A 20395-nucleotide genomic window follows, 5' to 3' on the forward strand; every position below is an offset into this window, starting at 1 on the left:
ACACACACATACATACACACACACACACACATATATATATATATACATACATACACACATACACACACACACACACACACACACGATTTGCGCTCCCGTGGTTTTCACGCCCCTCCCAGATAGCGTCAGATTGCCTGTCAGCACACCAATAATCATATTTAACTCCTTGACTGCCAGGAAGACGCTCATGCACAATAAACCTCCATTGCTAGTATAGTGTCTGAACTGACCAATATCTTTGATCAGATCAGCACTATGCCAGCGTTCACATTAGTATAGCGTCCCCAAAAATGCAGAATTAGCATGATCAGCCCCAGCACCTGCGTTTAGCCCCTACACTTACCCTACCCCTTCTCCCCCAGCAAGTGCAGTGTCAGTAGGTCACTGTCACTTGATACATTGCACACAAAACCGCAGTGTTCGTAGAATCAGGCATGATCTCTGTTAGCACTTGCCGGTAAATTTTGATGACTCTCATATGCAGCAGAGTGCCAGTACTAGTGCCGTGCTACCTTTTGGTGAACTGGCAAGTACCAGCGGTCTAGTACATCTTGGTCTTTCACATACCTCCTTGATTTTTGGAGCTGTTTTTCACAGAATATCTGTATGCGTTGATTGTGGATCAAAGCAATTTATATGCACAACAATTTATCGCCGCCAACCCAAATTCAAACCTTGCCAGACCAATCACATGAAAACTCATTACGGTTTCCGAATTTACATTTTTTTGGGGCCTAACCCTCAACATGGCCATTACTAAAAGAAATGAATTGCGGTTGTATTGGTCCACAGACCCAATGTTCTCTGCTGCCATGGCCAGGCATAGATATGAGAGTATAATGTGTTTTGTGCATTTCAACAACAATACACTGTCATCCTCGAGGTAACCCTGAATTTGACCGGCTCCACAAAATTCTGCCCCTCGCAAATCACCTTAACCAAAAAATTACAGAAGTCTCACACATGTGGTATCCCCATACTCGGTAGAAGTAGCAGAATGTATTCTGGGGTGTAATTCCATATATACCCATGGCTTGTGTGAGAAATAAATCATTTAAATGACAACTTTGTGTAATAAAAAAAAAAAAAAAAAGTTTGTCATTTTCCAGAAACTTGTGCAAAAAAAATAAATCTTCCATGGACTCAATATGCCTCTCATCAGATAGCTTAGGGCGTTTGTACTATCCTGGTATTTTAGCACCTCAAGCAATGTGATGGGCAGTCAGAAAGTAAAAGCTGTGTAAATTCCACTATCTATACCATAGTTTGTAGATGCTATAACTTTCACACAAAGCAATCAATATACACTTATTGGGATTTTTTAACCAAAAACATGTAGCAGAATACATTTTGGCCTAAATTTATGACAAAATTTTTGTTTTTTTGGATATTTTTTATGACCGAAATGAGAAAATATTTTTTTTTTAGGTGATCAAATACCACCAAAAGAAAGCTCTATTTGTGTTAAAAAAAAAAGGACATAAATGTCATTTGTGTACTGTATTGCATGACTGCACAATTGTCCGTTAAACTAGCGCAGCTCTGTATAGCAAAAAAATGGCGTAAATTGCAGTATCTATACCATAGTGTGTAGACGCTATACCTTTCACACAAAGCAATCAATATACACTTATTGGGATTTTTTGTAGCAGAATGCATTTTAGCCTAAATTTATAACTAACTTTGAGTTTACTATATATTTTGTATAGCTGAAAGTAAAAAAATATTGTTTTTCTTCCAAATTTTCATTTTTTTTTTGTTTATAGCATGTAAAATAAAAAGCGCACAGGTGATCAAATACCACTGAAAGAAAGCTCTATTTATGTGAAAAAAAGGCCGTAAATTTTGTTTGGGTGCAGCATTTCACGATCGTGCAATTATCAGCTGAATGAGTGCAGCGCCGAGTAGCAAAAAGAGGCCTGGTCATTAAGGGGTGTAAATCTACAGGAGTGCAAGTGGTTAAAGTGGTACTAAAGGTTCAGATTTTTTGTTTTAAAAATAACAAACATGTCATACTTACTCGCTTTGTGCAATGGGCAGCCCAGATCCTCTTCTCTTGTCCACAGACAGAACGCCTGGCTCCTCCCCTCTGCTGAGTGCCCTGGGGGCAGTCATCCGTGCTCGCTCCTGAGCCACCTCTGTGTGTCAATGGCTCCCACTGCTGTGTCTGAGTCAGTGCACATCGCTGGATTGAAACCTGGGCTCCGGTAAGCATTGGGGGGGGGGGGTGGAGGGAGGAGCTGCACAATGAAGGTTTTTACCTTCATGCATAGAATGCACAAAGGTAAAAAAAACCTTCAGCCTTTAGAACCACTTTAGGTTTCTCTCTTTCACATGTTTGTATAAACAATGTCACAAATGCAAAGGCCCCATTTAAAGTTATAATCCAGTGAACAGGAGAGAAATGTATATATAAATCACTCAGGGCCCACAACCTATGCACTGATTGTTTTTAAAGTGGAGTTCCACCCGATGTTTGCATTTTTTCCCTATGTATGCATTACAGGTGGCCCAACAATGTTTGGCAGGTTATTTTTGTTGTTGTTGCAAAGTTTTCATATCTTTTGTTTCCATAATAATTGAACTTTTGCTGTACCTAGCTGCGTCGAGGTACGTCATATCCACCCACTCGTTGGTTCCAGGGATCGATGACATCAATTTCAGAAATGAATGCGCATCCTCCACTTGTAGCATTGCGATATTTCCAACCACACTAGCCTTCCCCTTATTGTCTTTTGATTGACAGGTTGTCATAACAATGGGGCGGGAGCTTCTGCCATTGTTCCCATTGTTAAGGCAACCTGTTGTAAACAATTTACGCCATGCAGTGTCCTTACTGCACAGGCGCGAGATCGAAAGGTGCATGCTGGGATAGCTAGAAGCACCGAATCCAGGAAGTATAGCTAGCGGGCTTCAGATGCCCACATCCTTTATGGAACCTGCCTGCTTCCGAGATCTATGTAAGATATTTTAGATTTAATAATTAACGAGCATGATATCAGACATAGCAGTAATTAACATTACAGTGCAGGTTGTAATAATTACAATAATAATTATTTAAAAGAAAAATGTATGGGGACTGGATCTCAAAGTGTGTCTGTAGCCTAAACTTTTATTTTTAGTTTTCGATAGAGTGGGGAAGGATTAAAACTCCTTCCAGGCTGTACTACCACTAGAGGCACCATTAGAGATTCCTTCACTTCCTGTCTGATAAAAAGTCATACCCAGGACAGAAAGTGAGGAGAAACCTCTCTAACAGCAAAATAGACAAAAGAAAAAATGCTTTTAATATGTTAAGGGAATGCTTTTTATTGTTGTCACTTCTTATTTTGCAGATTTCCCTCACTTGTCAGGAAAAAGGTTGTCCCTAGAACAGGAAATGAGGGAAAATTTCTCCTATGGATATCAGTGAAACCTGATATGGATTCTTACCTTTCCCTGCTATATCCAAAAATAAATCAAACATTTTGGATATGGATACACTTTAATTTCCATTGTTTGCAGTTTAGTTTTTCCGTTTGCATAGTTTCTGTGATTGCCACCTTTTAAATTGCCCTGAATTTGAGCTACAAAGACTAACATGTCATGTAAACATGAGAGAAGGTTGCACAAGACATAAATAAGAAAATGGCTGCAGTATTACACTTGAAAAGCTTGTTGAAAAATAGTTTATAAAAAATTCAAATGAAAAACAAACTAATTGGATCCGTACAGAGGCAATGGAGTTGATTTGTTAACGGCCGTGTGTGTGTGTGTGTCAATCTTCTGAAAGCCCCTTTATAATAACAATATTTATATAAAGATATATTTAGGAAGTTATGATCCCGGCATCCGCAGCGTGGGCACGAGGAGTTCCCGTGCTTGCGGATCCTCCGGACAAAGGCCGCGCTCACGAGAGAGTGGCCCCATGTCCAGGGAGTATGCCTTGTTGCCGGGCGATGAGGCACGCCTCCCCCGACCCACCCCTAGTTGCCAGGACAACTGGAAAGCGTAGTTAGCTTAAGAGGCTGATGCCGGACTCTTCGATCATCCGTTCTGCTGTGCAGTCATGGAGGGAGCCCAGCTGCGGTGGGACCCTCATGACCAGACTCTGCCTGAGACCCCCAAGTCTAGGGGAGATCGCCCACACCTGCCTGATACCCCAAGCTAAGGGGAGATTACCTGCTACCTGCCTGAGACCCCCAAGCCAAGGGGGAGATTACCTGCCAGCTGCCTGGGACCCCCAAGCCTAGGGGGAGATTGCCTGCCAGCCTGCCTGAGACCCCCAGCCCAGGGGTAGATTGCCTGCAAGCCTTGCCTGAGACCCCAGCATAGGGGGAAGATTGCCTGCCTGTTGCCTGAGACCCCAGCCTAGGGGAGAGATTGCTTGCCTGCTACCGAAGACCCCAGTCCAAAGGGGGGAGACCGCACAAGCCAGCCCGCTTGAGGCCCCAGCAAAGGGGGGAGATTGCCTGCCTTCTGCCAGAGACCCCAGTCCAATGCAAGACTCTATGCAAATGAAATTTATATAATTTTTCACACAAATAGAGCTTGCATTTGGTGGTATCAACCACGGAGTTTTTTTTTTTTTGCTATGTAAAAAAAATATAAGACTGAACATTTTGAAAAAAAAAAATATTTTTCCAATAAGTATATATTAATTGGTTTGTGTGAAAGAGATTAAATATATATACACACATATATACATATATACACATATACACACACACACACACCTATCTATCTATGGTATACATATTTGAAAATTGATCAGTCCTGATATACTGATGGCCTCATTTCTTAAGACCCTAAAATACCAGGACAGTACAAATGACCCCTTTTTGGAACATAGACAGTCTGAGCTATTTAGTTAGAGGCATGGCGAGATTTTTGAAGTTGTCATTTTTTGGTCACAATTTTTTGAAAAATGAAGAAATTAAAGAATATTTAAACCCAACATTTCATATTCCTGATATGTGCCTGCTGTGCCATGTACTTGTATGAAAACGTATCCTGTTTTCTTTGTATTGCTTCCTTTGTGTGCAATCCCTGGTTTTCCTGCAAGTCCCTCTGCTTTCCTATTAAAAACTGACCACACTTGGCATATGAGCACAGAGTAGTTAGTTCTGTAGCTGTGCCAAGAGCTCAGCATGGTCTCCTCCAATGATCAAGCCTCCCCCCTCAGAGACCCTATAACTTGGAAGATCAGTGTCCTGCTGTTTCCCCTCTACCAGCTATTATGCAGCTGAGAACAGAGGGTATCTGATCATTTATAAGAAAGGGAGAAATAAAAAACATTATGAATACATTTTATCTATATTATCTATACACAAATGTTTTGCCTTTCATTTCTATTTCATTTTCTCTCATCATATGAGATATGTGGCAGTGATCAGGGATACTGACTGGTGACAGTATTTTTTTATTCAATTTCTTAACATATTGTAACAGTTTTTTCTTTTTATAAACTTTTTTCTTTTTTTTATTCTTTTTTTTCTTTACATACTCTCATCAGAGTAGTTCAGTGTCACCATAGTGGCACTGTACTAGTCTGTGGGGTGATCATGGATTTTTTTTTTTTTTTACACCTTGATTAGCAACGTTTTGAACTGTCATGAATGGGATACATTCAGAACAGCTGTGATTATTATTGTGTGCTATGATTGGTCCACAGCTATCACATGGTACAGGATGCTATAGTAATCACATCTGTTATGAATGAAATTCATTTATAACAGCTGTGTTGAAATTGTGATCATGTGATCACATTGCCCCCAGCTGATCAAAGCGGCTGGTTATCAGGAGCTGCAATCCTGCACTCTCTCGGCTATATCATATACATGTACATGATCCAACCTGTCTGTGCTACTTGCCCACAGTATATGTACTGTGGGTGGGCAGCAACTGATTAACAAATATATAAAATGTATTTAGGTGTCAGGCACCGCCCGTCGGGATCTCTAGTGACCTACAGAATGGGATTGCCCAGGGTGCGGAGTCTAAGCCCCAGTCTGCCTTTTTACCAGAGCCCCTGATGGTGGGGATGGACCTGGCGCAAGACTGAGACCAGGTCGCGGCCCCTGAGTGCACCCAACTGTGGTAGAGGGGTCTGCCGAGGGTATGTGCCAGGGGAGAGCCTGATGTGAAGGAGCTGGCAGGTCCAGACAGTAGTAACTGGATCCGTGCAGGATGGATGGATGGATGACAGTATGGAGTATTGCGTGGTCAGACAAGCCAGGTCGGTAACGGTGGAGACAGATCGGTACAGAGCAGCGGGCAAAGAGTAAACGGGTCACGAGCCAAGGTTCAGCAACAGGAGGTCAAACAGCATAGGAGTAGGCAGAAGAGTAGTCAGGGACGAGCCAGGGATCAGAACAGGAGACTGTCAACAGGAATCAGGATCAGGCAGGGTCGGCAACTAGGTAACTTCTCACAGGAACAGATGCACAGGGAACTAGACCTTACTGCAACCTGATCATTGCATGGCTGGTTTAAATAGCGTGCCCTGCGCCGTCATTGGTGCCAGGTGTGCGCCCGCGAGTGCGCATGCGTGGCCGCAATTGCCGCCGTGGACGCCAAGGTCCTAGTGCCTGCACATTGGTGCGCCTAGGCAATCTGCGCATGCACAGACCCTTGCGCCGCGGGCCCTGACATTAGGCATGCAAATTAGTCATAAAGACAGCTAAATTTGGGTTGGGCATCTAGGCATCAGTGATCACTGGTCATTAGAGGGTAAAGGCATTCTGTAATAAATATGAAATGATTATTAAAATTACATATACATGATTTTTGAAGACAGGTCACCCCAAAGAATAAAAGCAATGGAAATTTCACTTCTGACTGAGATAGGAAAATCTGGAAATATAACTTGAATTTGGTTCACACAACAGCTAGGGTAAAACCTAGGAAAAGGATCATGATAGGTAATGTAACTTGATTGTCATGAGTATGTCAATACAGTCAAGCTCCTTGCCATTTTACACTGCAGTGCTAGTGAGTGATCTTAGAAAGCTTGTATTTTTTATTATAATTAGCCACTAAGGCCCCATTCACACCATTGTGATAACGCTCATTGGGGTGATTCATATGGTGCCAATTTTTCAATACCACCAAAAGGCCATGTACTAGCATGTCACCAATGATGCATGCACAATTTATGGTCTGTTGATATGCACTGGACAGGCAGTTTTTCTATCTCTTCCTCCGTAGTAATGCACCCAAAACATTTTTTCATATGGAAAAGTAAAAATGTGCGATAAACCTCATAGACAAAGTATAACGTATTGCCATTTTATCTTAAACATATGCAGTTTCATGTGCATAAGTGTGAACACTTGAAGGTCTATTTTATTTCACTTAGGTTCTCAGAACAAAAATGAGAACTTTGTCCATTTATATCAGCAGGCTTAGTGTACTTTGCTTTTGGCTAAGTCTGTTGTAAGTGAAAGACTTTTATTCCAAAAAGCTGGCCGAGAAAACATTTCAGACACATTACAGAACAAGTAATAGTAGACTATTTCCTAGTGCCTTTCTTTTTTTAAGTCGAATAGTCTGTAACACACCTACTTGACTTTTGTTAAATTTTTTTTTTTTTTTCTTTTTTTTTTTTAAATGTATCTTTTTATATATGACTTTTCTATATGATTTTTCCAACTATGCTCAGTAAAACGTGGCTTAGGAGGCTTACTTATACTGGCTTAAATGAATACAGTACAAAAATAGTATACATTCTCCAGTACAGCCTTAAAACTGCTCACGCCTGTCCTGCTTATCAAGCAGATTAAAAAAAGGTATGGGCAGCACAGTGGCTAAATGGTTAGCACTTCCGCCTGGCAGTACTAGGGTCATTGGTTCAAATCCCAACCACGGCACCACCTGCCTGGAGTTCGCATGTTCTCCCTGTGCCTGCGTGGGTTTCCTTCGTGTACTCCAGTTTCCTCCCACACTCCAAAGACATGCTGGTAGGTGAATTGGATCCTGTCTAAAATTGTCCCTAGTATGTGTATGTACTGTATGAATGTGAGTTAGGGACCTTAGACTGTACGTCTCTTGAGGGTTAGGGACTGATGGGAATGCACAATATATATGTAAAGCACTGCGTAAATTGACGGCGCTATATAAGTACCTGCAATAAATAAATATTCCACAAACATATGGTTAATGGGACTGTAATGTGAAAGGCAGATAATTGTTGGTTGTGTTATGACCATATATCAATGCAATCTTTGGTTTACTGCATTTATTGCACCACAAAGCTTAGTGTGAGGATATATGGCTGGAGATTCTACATTGAATTGAATTTATTGGCTCAGTATTTGTAAGTATGGAAAGCACAGCAAGCAAAGCGTGTGTATATCAAATGGTCACATGCCTCTTACAGCAATACCCTATGCAATAGAAACCAATCATTGTGGAATGCAAAAATATGTCCAGAATATATGGACATAAAACACTTAGACAGAAGCTTTTTTTAATATTTCATCCAATAAATAGCCAAGATTTACAATCCATTAGGTCATATTCACAGAGTCAAATAGCTCTTTTTACAAAGCAAGGCAAGAGCCACAAACAATTAACTTTTACTTGCAATACTCTTAGCTGAATTGTGAACACCAAGCTTTGACACATATCCCTAACTGCAAATTGTTATGTCCTTGTGCATGGAGAAATTAGCCATAAGATCATGACTTTTGGCTGCCAATAAAAAAATACTTAAAAGAACGTGCAGGTGGTATTAACTCCCAACCATTGCTACTTCTGGCAGACATGAAATAGTCTTACAACAATATCAAGTTGGCCAAGAAGTAAGAAATATTGGGTGTAGAAATCGCATGTACATGGTAACACATTGTTAAGGAAATTAATTATTGGACTATACCCATGTGGAAGAAAAATATATTTTAAATATATTTTTAAAAAATATTCTTCCCAAATATATTGACATTTTTGAAATACTACAATTCTGGCCATATTCAATATATTTAAAAAAAAAAATTATATATATATACACATACATACATACACACACACACATATACATACACTGTATGCTGAAAAGTGTTTATATATTTATATATAACCTTAGATTGTAAGCCCCTTGAGGGTTAGGGACTGATGTGAATGTACAATATATATGTAAAGTGCTGCATAAATTGACGGCGATATATAAGTACCTGTATTAAATAAAATATTTAAAAATATTTTTAAAAATACATTTTCTAATATAGGTCTTTGAAAATACATTTAATCTACATTTTTGGAATGCATTTACAAATATATGTTAAAATGACTTTTATATATGTTAAAAAAAAATCTGAAGAATAGATTTAAAAAAAATATATGCCTTTAGAAAATACAGTATATTTAAATTTTTTTGAATACATGTTGAAATATTTTAGGCCAATATATTGTAAATATATGTCACATATATAATTTTTTTTCGAAATATATTGGAAATATATTTCTCTTCTATGTAGGTAGTAAGTCTACTTGCTATTGGTTTTTACCATTTTCTTGATACATTTTTGCATCAGAATGTCCTGTGTGTTCCTCAGTGTCTGATAGAAAGAACAATTGTAAAACAAAAAAATAGAGAATTGTCTTAGTAAAGCTCAATAATTAATGTCTTTACTTAATCCTGCATATCCATGTACACAGTTTATCTTACCACCTCACCCAGTATCCCATATTTCTTGACCAAATTGATATTGTTAAATGTCTTTTAAGATCCTACTAGTGAAATTCCCACCTCTTCTAGCTTTAAACTGAGCTGATAAAAAGCACCTCAACATCAATAGTTAATGTATTGGCCATACCTAATAGGAATAGTAGGCTAAGAAAGGGTAAAAAGTCGCACTTTTTGCAATCCCATCAAAATAATTTCAGTCTTCTTGAGGTCTTAGCAATCGAACATATTCCAAAGGGTACATTTACTGACAATGAAAGACTAGCCCGTTTGTGTAAGAGAGAGACGTTCTGGATCTACAAATTAGGTTCTATGACCCCCAATGGTCTCAATGAGGATCTTGAAATCCATAGCATTATTTAACAAGTTTGACTTCTAGTCCCCGGAACTAGGATCCTCCAGTGTGTTTTTTATTACATACAGTATTGTCTTCTTTTAATCCTTGTTTTTTAATCTGCACTGTCACCATGTATATATTCTGTGCACTCAATTACGAATACATGTTATTACGCATCTATTATATTATATTTATTTAATTATGAACATATTAGCTACCTAATTTGATACCAGGATTGATTTTATTATATTCCTTTTAGTCATACCTTTTATACAGTCATTTTCATATACCTTTGATACAGTCATTTTCATATGCCTAGCATTCACTTCCCCCTACTCCCTTCTTTGCCCATATACCCATAATTACCTCACTGTAAACGCAATTTTTGACATAGCTTCCATGAACCAGCGATGTCATTTTTAACTTGTGTGTTTTTTTTTTTTTTTTGTTATTGTATTACCTTTATTTTACTAAAGATGAAAGTATATCATGCTTTCCAATGCTATTGTTTTTATACATATCATTTTTTATAACTTGCAATCTGTACCTTTAATTTTGTATTCAGCATTGCTTCAGGACGAGCCGTCCGCTCTGATTGACACCCCATCCCCTGCTAATTACACTCAGCCAGCCTTCCCTTTAATGGTCTTCTATATAATGGCCGCCGGCCATGGTTACCAGAGACTTGACAAAGCGCAACTGCGCGAAACATGTCGTCTTGGTAACCCCACATATGCTCCCAGCTGAAGCCAACGCCGGACACTGCCTTCGTTTGCCATGGTGACACCACCCAGGACGCTGGTACGCTGACACCACGTGATTTGAAGCCGACAGGAGCATTCTTTGATCTCAGCTCCCCTCAGAGCGGACGGGCCGTCCATTGGAAACACACTGTCCACTTCAGGCTGGTTAATTTTATTATACTTGCTACTTTATCTCACCCAATAAAGATGCACCTCCACTAAGGTGCTTGTCTGAGAGCATTTTCCACAGCGCCTTTTTTTCCAGTTTTCTATTGTCTACTGCTGTCACACAAAAAGAAAAGAACTTCCTAATAAAGTCTGATCTCAGTAACTGAAAATAATACACTTAAATCAGAAAAAATTAAGTTGTTGAAATTAATCAAAAGAATAAAATAAACATCCACACTGTATTATTACTAACATCAAATTCTGAAAAGGAACTATTTCTGATATATAATTGATGATCTTGTGCATAACAGCAAATTACAGGCACATACGATTTTGTTTCTAAGAGATCTGAATTAAGTCATCCTGCTGTGTTGTTTCATTTCCTTTACTACTGATCAAAATCAATACTTGACAAGTGATTTAATGTTCCCTCTTGAAGCATATTATTATTTCCCCAACAGGGCTTAATAACTGTATTGGTAGTTATGTTGTCTGCAGCCTCACCTTAGTGACACCACTGAGTGGGTGTTTGGTTCATAGTGTTTCTGTGTTGGGGTATTAGCTGTATATTAGTCTCATTGATACCAAGCAGCTGGATGCAAAGGCTTTCATTGTAATTAGAATAATTAAAGGAAACAAAAACACATGGAAAATTTTTCAGTTGTGTTTTGTGCATGCTAATCATTGAACAGCAATATCTGCACAGCTTCCTCCACTTCAAAACCTCTTTTGCTTGTGTGTTCACTAAAATCTCACATGTTGTAGCTCCTCATATTACACATTATAAGAAAATCCTCTGATTAACAGTCACAGGAGGTATTTATTATCAAACTTTTATTGCAACTATTTGATTGGGTTCTGTAAAAATTCTTAAATCATAAATAGATTAAAAAGTGAGAAGTAGAGATTTACTTGAAAAGTTAATTAACATTTCTATGAACATTCCAGAGAGGATTTACAAAGCCAAGTCAATATATACAATAAGCCATGCATTTATATTTTTCATCAATCAACAAATTTTTTGTTGCTTATATGAATTTAAAGAAAAACTACTTTATAAAATGGAATAACTACTTTTGATTAATACATATAGATACTGTAGCACTACCCCCTTAGGGATTGCTGATGAATTTGAGTCCCCCTATAGTCTTGCACAGCCAGTCAGTTAGTATTTTCCACACAAGCTTTCATCCGTACACAGAAATCAGGCTTTGAATGTTGGTTTTGTTATTTTATTGAGGGGATTACACTTGGATGGGGTAAGAGGTGTATAGGATACCCAAAGAAACCAAAATGTGAGGACAAACTTCCTGGAACTATTCACAGTTTCTCTTCCTCTGACACAGTCTCTGTTGGCATGCTAGCCAGCAGCTTCAGTTGTACTACCCCAGACCCTAGATGAACTCCTTTTCACCCAGCAATCTGGAGACTTTCTTCCTGAGCAGGGGATCTGGCACCTGTTCCTTCAAATGGGTAACAGTCACTAGTAGGGGAATAATCTGGTTTCCCACCAGAGTGCTCCTTCCCCTATCTGCCCAGGGGGTGCAGATGTACTCATTCCCAATCCTCTCCTGTATCACTTGCAGGAATGGCTGCTGTTGCCAGGTCTATCAGCTGGGCTGCTCCTTCCCTGCCATACAGGTGGTCCTCTCTCAGGGGACCAGTGAGTCATGAGTTTTCCTCCTTTTTAGCTCTAGGCTCGCAGGAAGCCCCATCCCATCAGGCTTCCTGGCAGCTTTCCTCCTCCAGCTTCACATCTTCCTGCTTCTCACTCCTCTCCCACCACCACTCTCCTCACACTTCTGCTACTGAGCAGGCTCCTATACCTTTTAAGGGAGTCTGAACCCCTTTGCAAGCCTTCTTTTGGGGGTTGGCTGAGGCCCCTCAAGTGTGCTGCCAGCCCCTCTCCAGATCCACCCACTGCCTCTAATGCCCTCCTCAGAAAGCCTCAGAGCAGGGGGAAATTCCAGAGGGGCTGGTTTGCAGAGTCTCTCAGCCCTGATCACAATTTGACCTCTCTAGCTATTACACCTGAGCTGCTAACCAGCTCCTGTCTAACCATTAGGATCTAGCTTTCCCTAGCTAAACTAGAAGGGTGCTACAATACTATATAGAAACATAGAACAGTGACTGCAGAAAAAAAGACTGCCTGGTTTATTGAGTCTACCACCAAAAAAACAAAACAAAACCAAAGAGGATATCCTACTAGGTAAGAGGAATGTGTATGCACACTAAATTATGAAATATCCAGGTGGGAGCCATCCACAATATCCATAATCCAAAAAAAGGTATCATAAAAATGGATTTATGTCTCAAACCAATACCGGAGTCAATTTAAATATGATTGGACAGGTGAACAAAATAGAGATCACTCCCTGACAGATGTCTTTTTAATTCTTTATTAGCTTTCATAACAAAGCTAATTGTGAAAACATATAACAAATGGTACCTGGTGAGCTAAAATATACACAATACACCCATCATGTCCCCAAATGCACATATATAAAAATATCATTAGAAAAAATTGGCTTTATCACATAGCAATCAATGGGCCCAATCCAGTGTGGATGGACCCTTAGGGCCAAGGCTATAGGTGATTGGATGAGTTTACACTGAATGTCCTTCCATGATTTGTTGAGGAATGGATTAATTTCAATTTTTCAGCAGTGTCAGTGATCCGGAAAGATGGAAATATTCCATAACATGCAGTAAAAGAATATCATTGATGGTCATGGATATGGATGTAATCCTGGGGATTAAATTTACACAGAAATAATTGCTGTGTTCTAGAGGAGGAAACAATGGGTGGATGGATGTCTGAAGATACTTTATTTTTTTGGCCTCATACCTTCCTCACAGAGGTATCTAGCATAGACATACTTCAAAAGTCTTATTCATTCAACTTCTACCATTACCATTTCTTTCTGTGCAGGGAACAGATTGACTTCAGCCACTAAGGAAAGGATCATTGTTTTTGTTTGTGTGAAGAAAAAAAAAAGAGGGGTTCCAGTGTGCTATTTATACAATGAATACGATTGTTGAAGCATGGCTATGCTGGATACCTGTTTGAGGAAGGTATGAGGCCATAAAGATAAAGTATGTTCAGTCATCTATCTGCCCATTGTTTCCTCCTCCTTTTACTGCATGTTATGGAACATTTTCATCTTTCTGGATCACTGACACTGCTGAAAAATTGCAATTAATCCATTCCTCAACAAATCATGGAAGAACGTTCAGTTTATACTCATCCATTCACCTATAGCCTTGGCCCTTAGGGTCCATTTATACCGGTTTGTGCCCATTGATTGCTATACGATAAAGCCAGTTTTTTCTAATGATATTTATATATATATGTGCATTTGGGGACATGATGGGTGCTTTGTGTATATTTTAACCCACCAGGCACCATTTGTTATATATTTTCACAATTATCTTTGTTATGAAAGCAAAAAAAGAATTAAAAGGGCATCTGTCAGGGAGTGATCTCTATTTTGTTTACCTGTACCATCAGATTTAAATTGACATCAGTATAAAGGTTGGTATTGGTTTGAGAAATAGGTCCATTTTTATGATATTTTTTGTTTGGTTTATTGAACCTACCCCAAATTTTTTTTTTAATTATACATGGTTTTGTATGGTTTTTATAACTTTTTTTGTCTGACTATATATCTATTGTATGTTTGTCCCAAGCATGTTTGAAAACATATGTAGCATGTGTGTTTTTCTTCCATTTGAGTATATACCACTTCTAAATGTTGACCAAGGTGTTTTGGAAATGTGATGAGGCTCATACTATATGCCTTACCTTATATTATACAGGTTTTTTCTGCATTGAAGAACACTATGTATACTAAATACAGTCTTTATATACATGGCCATAAGCATTTAGCATGGTACCAAGTTCCTCATTCACATTACCAGTTTCCAAGTATAAATTATGTCCAGTGTACACTGTCATTGCCTGGACAAATACAAAATGTTGATCCTTGTGAGCTTTGCTGAATTTTCTGCTTCCTGCATTGACAGTGTGCTTTTGATACAATTCTGATTAAATGTAACCTGCCCCATTCCAGGGGTATATGGACTAAATGCTTACCTGTCAGCGAAATATGTCTGTTCAGTTGTTTATCAGCTGTCGCCACAGGGACACACCCAAGGCTATGACCTGGCTGTGTCATGGATCATAATCCATACCTTTTGTGGATCTCATTTCCAAAGACCAAACATTCTTTAGAATTCAGCTTTTAGAGGGTTCACACCTACTGCTGGGTACAATGAGGCTCCACGTAAATCTTTGACAATCATTCCGGGCAATGCTTACCTCCTTTGGGAGTCCCTGAAAAAGAAACAAAGCAGTAGGCTATAATTGGAACAGCCATTCTCCTGGCAGTTTCATCAGAATTTAATAACACAGGTTTTTGCTGTGTTGCAAAGTGAGCTCCTGAACTCCGTGTATTGTTGTTTAAAAACGAGAATGGTTGCTCCCAGCGGTGCCTAAGTACACAAGTCGTTTGCTTTGTGAGTCTCTTTCAGTATGAGACCCAGACATCCTGAATACGATGTACCTGCAAACATCTGTTTGCTTTTCTTTTATGTCTATATAACTGGAAATCTGTATTGTGAAAAAAAGTCACCTCCTTTTTTTTGTGTACTTTGGACAACAGATAGTCCTTTCCTTGAAATGTTTCAGTTACAATAAATCAAACAAAGAGATTACTTCAATTCTATAGTTGATCCAGAGGAAGTTAAACATTAATACAAGGACCAATTATCTTAACAAGTCAATATTAAATACCTATCTTTTTTCTTCTTAATTATAATTTATTCTAATTATAATTCCGGCATGCAACAGTAACTCAGTATGGCCCTGGGGAAGTTACTCTGACCAACACCAGACTGGAAAATCTGCTCATACAAACACAACACACTAAATTGGTATCAGCATATTATGCAGAATTGACTTTAATAGACAGTAGGCAGTGTCATCACACACGCGAGCGATGATTTGCTATTTTCCCAGAGTTAACGGAGGAGAAATAGAAAGATGTTTTGTCCTCCCATGTGAGTACAGTTGTCTCTTCCAGGGACAAAATGATTCAATTGCATTATCTACATCAAATGTATTATACACCCCAGTGTCTCCATTGTATGGGACGACGTAACACAGCCATTTGCCATAAGTGTCAGGCTAATACCGGATCCTTTTTACACATGACTTGGCAATGCTGTAAAGTTAGGCCCCTGTGGTCTGCAGTTACAACATTTACCTCCGATACATTTGACTTGCCTAATGTATTTAGCCCCATGGTGTGTCTCTTAGGAGTGCTTGAGGATGAGCAGATGAATAATGCTACCAAAAACTTTTTCTGAGAATTTTATTCTTTTATGTACGAAAGCTGATAGCGTTACACTGCATACGTTCTGATGCTTTGGATTTGAGGGCATGGAAAAAATTGGTTAATCTTCAAATGTATGAGATGACGTATGAAGCTATGGGGTGTGCTGAAAAATTCAGAAAGATATGGTAGATTCCAGAGAAACGGTACCGGATGATTCTTGAGGGATTGGGGTGTCTTTTGGAGGGGAGGCGCTCAGACAGTATTTGGAGTTGAGAGATGTGATTAGCACCAGACATATTGTGTATTTCTTCTTTTCTTTCTGGTGGGAAAGTGCTATCCCGGCTAGTTTTTCCTGTTTTTTCTTTTTTTTTGTTTGCTTGCCTGTTTTACTGATGTAATAAAAGCTTTTATGCAACTATGATACTAATCACCACATCCTTAACTTTGATATGTGTATATCAGCACTTCCATACAGTGGTTGAATATATGATAGATATGTCATACATCTTGAAAGAATGTAATATTCGTAATGTATTTTGATATGTATGCATATTTGGATATGTATATGTTTGCATATGGCAATAAAAAACTTTTTAAAAATATATATATATTTGAATTCCATATCTGGGCAAATAGCAACCCACCTATTCCTTTCATCAGCTCTCACCCATTCACAACTGTTTGCCTGAACTACTTCCAGGAGTGAAGACTAGTGATCCAGCTTTGCAGTATATTTCCATAATAATCTGTCCTCTTTTCTTGAAGTCATTATGCTGCTGCAGTCTTCTAAGACTACAGGAAGTGTCCACATTACCCAGGCAATGACACAGCACTGCAGCACAGAAGCACCTGAAGAAGACTCTTCCACTGTACAGTAAGCAATTGTGAATCTTGGGACCATGAAGTAGATAGGGCTTTTAGAATAGTATTTTCAATTTATAGAGAAAAAGCGTTGTACTATTTTCAATGAATTCTGTGCATGGTGGGAGGGGGTAAACTCACAGCTGATGCTAGAAATATGGCTAGCATTTTTTGCATCCCCCAGCCATCATCCAAATATAGTTGGCAAGGTATTACACAGACCTTCTCTGGACCAACTACAATTAAAAAAGTACCCCTTTCCTAGAGTTCCAGTAAAAAGATACAAACAGCACTATAGTCTATGGAAGCGAATCTTGAAAATAAGTTCTGGCCAGTTTCAAGGTTAATAGGCAAGCAGCTGTCAAGAGAAGGGCAAAAAGAAGCTGAGCACTGGCACTGGCACTTGGAAAACAATAATCCTTTAAATTACATACTTTGGGAATGAGTTATGCTGTATATGGCATTATGGAACAGTATGATTCTCGTGGACAGTGTTAGCAACCCCGTATTCTGGCATCACATTTTTTTTTAACTTTTACATTATTACATTTGCATTGCTGTTTGACTTAAATACAGAAGCAGCAGTCCAATCTAATTTACTACAACTTAAAAAAAGATTTGTTAATGTAGTTTTGGATGCACAGGGCAGGGCTGGCATTTAACCTAAGCAACTTTGAGTCTCCCCAACTCCTGGCTATGGGGACATCTAGTGGATAAAAAGGCAAATACAATAAGCCACCTCTGTGCCCAACCCTGCACCTAAAGCTATAGGCTGCACACCCTGCCTCTACACAAGGGGAAAGGCAGGCAGCAGCAAATTGAGGGAAAATATCTTAAGGCTAGGGGGAAGGGCAGGCAAAGCAAAACATTAGTCTACAATCTTACGGCCATAGGCTGAATTGCCTTCCCCAAATTAGGGTTTCAATTTTTTGATGGTATACTTTATTTTATTGTACTATGCACCTATTTTTTTGTGGCTCTGCTGTGTATGTTTGTTACTGACACACGCAAAGTTGCTTTTCCAACTCATCAATGCATACTTGTAATGTAAAATTGTGTGCACCAAGATATCAAATATTTATTTAAGATGGATAGATATGCCTAAATCCAGCGGCACAGGTTCTCTTCATGGAGGTAGAAGGTTTTTTTTTAACAGTATGTACAGATTTAGATTCTTTTTTAACAATTTGTATTTTCCTTTTAACACCTGTCTCTGCTCTTGTGAAACAAACAAGGGCAGGGACATCAATGTAACCTGGGTACTCCCTTAGCAAAAAAAGAAAAGGCCTATGTCTATAGAGAAACATGTCCATGAGCAAAAAAAATAAAATAAAAATATACTGACTGCACTTGCACAACACAGGGATAAGGGGAGGCATCAACAAATGGTGGGTAAAAATATGGTCAGGAAGAAAGGCTGACAGCAACAAAAAGTTATGTTTTGAGTCACACTTTGCCCAAGCCTTCTTTTTTCTATCACACTTATCAGAACTGTTCTGGGTGGACTAGGCTTGTTTCACCCTTATGGTTGTGAATGGTTCAGAAGATTGTGAAATAGCTGACAAACCATTTCTCTTTTAATCCTTGTAGGTGCAGAGCAGCCATTTGCTTGGCAAAGGAGTTTTGGGGTGCTGGCAATCAAGATATTTTTTTGGGCAGTCTTCAGATGGAACATTTCCCCCATTTCTGATACAAGAGGAAAATTTGGGGGGATCTACTGCTATCCAAAAAAAAATAGTGGCTCAATCTTCTGCACTATTGACATAAATAAAGAAAAAACATAAAGTCATAGGCTGGACACCCTTTCAGAATGAATATTTAATTTAGTATTTTATTTATTTTTCAAGTTACCATTTCATGTTTACAAAAGCTAATAAAACAAACATATTCATAAAAATAAAATATATATAAAAAAAGAATGAATATTTAACAGTGCACACTTGTTGCTGATACAGGCAAGGCTGCCCTTTGTTTGCATCTTGTCACAGAATTCTTGTGCAGTACAGTTGTGTGTACCAAAGCACCACATATCTACCCCCCTCCCCCCCCCAACACACACACCCTCTATTGATATAGCTTTCAATAAATTTGGGAAATACCTTTAATAAAAACAAGGTCAGGCAAACCAGAATCGGAGATTCTGTATGCTAAGGCATTTTTTTAAACAATACTTTGCATTTACAGATTATTATTTTTTTTTACAATTTAAATTAATGTTCAATACAAGGCCATACCTGCCCTGTTGAAGCAGAGACATCAATGCAAACTGGGTATTACCTTTAAAAAGATAGTCTTAGGCATAAACACTACCTTGTCCCTATGCAAGATAAAGCCAACAGCCCAGGCACTGGCATCCCAAAGGGGTTGGTAGCTACAAGGAGTTCTCTTGGTATTATTTACACATATTTCTTTGATGTAAAATAGCTTTTTGATTTGGCCTCAACTGTATCCCTGGTTTCTTTTGATAATATGGAGGGTATTGATAGCATATAATTAGAATATTGTACCATGGATCAATAAAAATATAAAACGAATGATTTAATGGCAGCCAATCTAAGAGACAATTAAAGGACTGAATGTTCGGCTGTCGTGGATAATGCTAGAAAGCAACAACATGGAAGATTCAGATAAATACAATGAAACTGTGCATAGTTCATTGCCTTGCAGAAAAAAAATCACACACTTTACTGGTAGGGATGAGCTCAAGGTTTGGTTTGAACACAAACTTGGCCCAAATTTTGGCTGTTCAGATATTCAGATGAATGCCTGAATATTTACCCATTTAGTGGGAGCTAAAAGTCATATATAAAAGCAGTATTAATGCCACTATTATGTATGACAGCTTTCTGCTGTCAATGGTTGTTAAGGATACTGAGGGGTGCACGCACTGCAGAGTCCTTAACAACCACAAGTAATGTCACTGACTTCATTACCTTACATGGATTCGGATTAGGACACCCCCTGACATGTTATTTAAAGGAATTAGACAGTTTTAATTTTTCACTTCCATCCTAATTCTTTCACATCCATTTAAAAAAAAAAATCACTGCTCATGGCTGAATAGATTTAAAACATTTTTTTTTTGTATCGGAACATGTTCCACAGGTCAGAGTGAACCCCCTGGCTATTTTTTGAAACCCTCTTGATGGGTTCAGCATCTGAACTTCTTTGAAGTTCACTGAAACCCAGGGCAGTTTGGCTCATCATTATTCACTTGCAGAGATTATTATATAGGCTACAAGGAACATCACCTTAAAGGTCTAAGTAGAATGAGAAATGTCTA

This window comes from Staurois parvus, unplaced genomic scaffold, assembly GCF_062004578.1.
Source record: "Staurois parvus isolate SC_StPar_1 unplaced genomic scaffold, SC_StPar_1.0 ptg000165l, whole genome shotgun sequence".
Classification (NCBI taxonomy): Eukaryota; Metazoa; Chordata; class Amphibia; order Anura; family Ranidae; genus Staurois; species Staurois parvus.